The sequence below is a fragment of the Triticum urartu genome, chromosome 7A (genome assembly GCF_056163025.1).
Source record: "Triticum urartu cultivar PI428250 chromosome 7A, HENAU_Tu73, whole genome shotgun sequence".
Classification (NCBI taxonomy): Eukaryota; Viridiplantae; Streptophyta; class Magnoliopsida; order Poales; family Poaceae; genus Triticum; species Triticum urartu.
Window position 1 is genome coordinate 206,738,538 of NC_141879.1, and position 3,562 is coordinate 206,742,099.

The following is a 3,562-nucleotide window of genomic DNA, read 5'->3' on the forward strand; positions in this document are numbered from 1 at the left end:
GGACTCCGTTTGGTATTCCTTTTCGTCGAAACTCTAAAATAGGCAAAAAAAACAGAAACTAGCACTAGGCCTCTGGTTAAAAGGTTACTCCCGAAAATAATATAAAATAGCATATTAAAGCCAATTAAACATCCAAAACATATAATATAGTATCATGGAACAATCAAAAATTATAGATACGTTGGAGACGTATCAAGCATCCTCAAGCTTAATTCATGCTCGTCCTCGAGTAGGTAAATCATAAAAACAAAATTTTTGACGTGGAATCCTACCTAACATAATTATCAATGTATTTTTCTTTATTGTGGCATGAATGTTCAGATCCGAAATATTCTAGATAAAAGTTTAATATTGACATAAAATAATAATACTTCAAGCATACTAACAAAGTAATCATGTCTTGTCAAAATAACATGGCCAAAGAAAGTTCATCCCTACAAAATCATATAGTTTGGCTATGCTCCGTCTTCGTCACACAAAATATTCAGATCATGCACAACCCCGATGACAAGCCAAGCAATTGTTTCATACTTTAGTATTCTCAAACTTTTTCAACTTTCACGCAATACATGAGCGCGAGCCATGGACATAGCACTATAGGTGGAATAGAGTGGTGGTTGTGGAGAAGACAAAAAGGAGGAAGATGGTCTCACATCAACTAGGCGTATTAATGGGCTATGGAGATGCCCATCAATAGATATCAATGTGAGTGAGTAGGGATTGCCATGCAACAATGCACTAGAGCTATAAATGTATGAAAGCTCAACAAAAGAAACTAAGTGGGTGAGCATCCAACTTTCTTGCTCACGCAGACCTAGGAAATTTGAGGAAGCCCATTATTGGAATATACAAGCCAAGTTATATAACAAAAATTCCCACTAGTATATGAAAGTGACAAAATAAGAGACTCTATCATTAAGATCATGGTTCTACTTTGAAGCACAAGTGTGGAAAAAGGATAGTAGCATTGTCCCTTCTCTCTTTTTTTCTCTCTTTTTTTGTTTGGCTTCTTTGGCCTCCCTTTTTTTCATTGGCTTCTTTGGCTTCTTTTTTTATTTCCTCACACGGGACAATGCTGTAATAATGATGATCATCACACTTCTATTTATTTACAACTCAAGGACAACAACTCGATACCTAGAACAAAATATTACTCTATATGAATGCCTCCGGCGGTGTACCGGGATGTGCAATGAATCAAGAGTGACATGTATGAAAAAATTATGAATTGTGGCTTTGCCACAAATACGATGTCAACTACATGATCATGCAAGGCAATATGATAATGATGGAGCATGTCATAATGGATGGAACGGTGGAAAGTTGCATGGCAATATATCTCGGAATGACTATGGAAATGCCATGATAGGTGGGGATGGTGGCTATTTTGAGGAAGGTAAATGGTGGGTTTATGGTACCAGCGAAAGTTGCATGGTACTAGAGTGGCTAGCGACGGTGGAAGGGTGAGAGTGCGTATAATCCATGGACTCAACATTAGTCATAAAGAACTCACATACTTATTGCAAAAATCTACAATTCATCAAAACCAAGCACTAGTGCATGCTCCTAGGGGGATACATTGGTAGGAAAAGACCATCGCTTGTCCCCAACCTCCACTCATAAGGAAGACAATCAAAGAAACATCTCATGCTTCAAATTTCTTACACAACGGTTACCATAATTGCATGCTACGGGATTTGCGAACCTCAACACAAGTATTTCTCAAATTCACAATTAATCTACTAGCATGACTCTAATATTACCATCCTCATGTCTCAAAACAATCATCAAGCATCAAACTTCTCATAGTATTCAACACACTTTATATGGAAGTTTTTATTATACCCATCTTGGATGCCCATCATATTAGGACTAGTTTTATAGCCAAAGCAAATTACCATGTTGTTGTAAAAGACTCTCAAAATATTGTAAATTAAGCATGAGAGATCAATAATTTATATAAAATAAAACCACCACCGTGGTCTAAAAAGATATAAGTGAAGCACAAGAGCAAAATTATCTAGCTCAAAAGATATAAGTGAAGCACATAGAGTATTCTAATAAATTCCGATTCATGTGTGTCTCTCCCAAAAGGTGTGTACAGCAAGGATGATTTTGGTAAACTAAAAAGCAAATACTCAAATCATACAAGACGCTCCAAGCAAAACACATATCATGTGGTGAATAAAAATATAGCCTCAAGTAAAGTTACCGATAGACGAAGACGAAAGAGGGGATGCCTTCCGGGGTATCCCCAAGCTTAGGATTTTGGTTGTCCTTGAATTTTATCTTGGGGTGCCTTGGGAATCCCCAAGCTTAATCTCTTGCCACTCCTTACTCCAAAACCCATCAAATATTTGCCCAAAAACTTGAAAACTTCACAACACAAAACTTCAATAGAAAATCCCATGAGCTCCGTTAGTATAAGAAAATAAACCATCACTTTAGTGTACTGTAATGAACTCATTCTTTATTTATATTGGTGTTAAAACTACTGTATTCCAACTTATCTATGGTTCATACCCCCGATACTACTCATAAATTCATCAAAATAAGCAAACAACACGCGAAAAACAGAATCTGTCAAAAACAGAACACTCTGTAGCAATCAGGAGGTTTCGAATACTTCTGTAACCCCAAAAATTCTGAAAAATTAGGGCGACTAGGATAAAAAGTATATTGATCTACTGCAGTTGTAATTGGTATTTTATCGCTCTCTGGTAAAAATGGTAATTATTTTCATGAGCACATACTTTATGTTTTTATCAGCAAGATCAAACAACAATCACCCAAGAAGATCCTAAAGGTTTTACTTGGGACTAACTCTAATTAAAACATAAAAAACACAATCATAACAGAATCTAGATTAATTATTTATTACTAAACCCGAAAAAAGCAAAGAACAAAAATAAAATTGGGTTGCCTCCCAACAAGCGCTATCGTTTAACGCCCCTAGCTAGGCATTGATAATTTTAATGATGCTCAAATGAAACATAGCAATTGAAAGACAAAGAGAGCATCATATAGCATGTGAAAAACACATCTAAGTCTAACATACTTCCTATGCATAGGCATATTATAGGCAAACAAATTTTCATAGAAAGCAAAAACTAGCATATGCAAGGAAGAGGAAAGAAACAATAGCAATCTCAACATAACGAGAGGTAATTTAGCAACATGAAAATTTCTACAACAATATTTCCCTCTCTCATAATAATTACGTGTAGGATCATAATAAAATTCAACAATATAACTATCATGATCCACACGCATGCAAAGTTGACACTCTTCTGAAATAGTGGGATTATCATAAAATAAAGTTATGACCTCTCCGAACCTACTTTTATCGAACACTTCATAAGACTGAACATTATCCAAATATGTGGGATCTAAAGTTGACACTCTTCCAAACCCATTTTCAATATTATTTCAAACATTATTATCAATCTCATATTCATCATGGGGCTTAAATAAATTTTCAAGATCATAACAAAAATCACCCCAATCATGATCATTGCAACAAGTAGTAGACATAGCAAAATTAGCATCCCCAAGCTTAGGG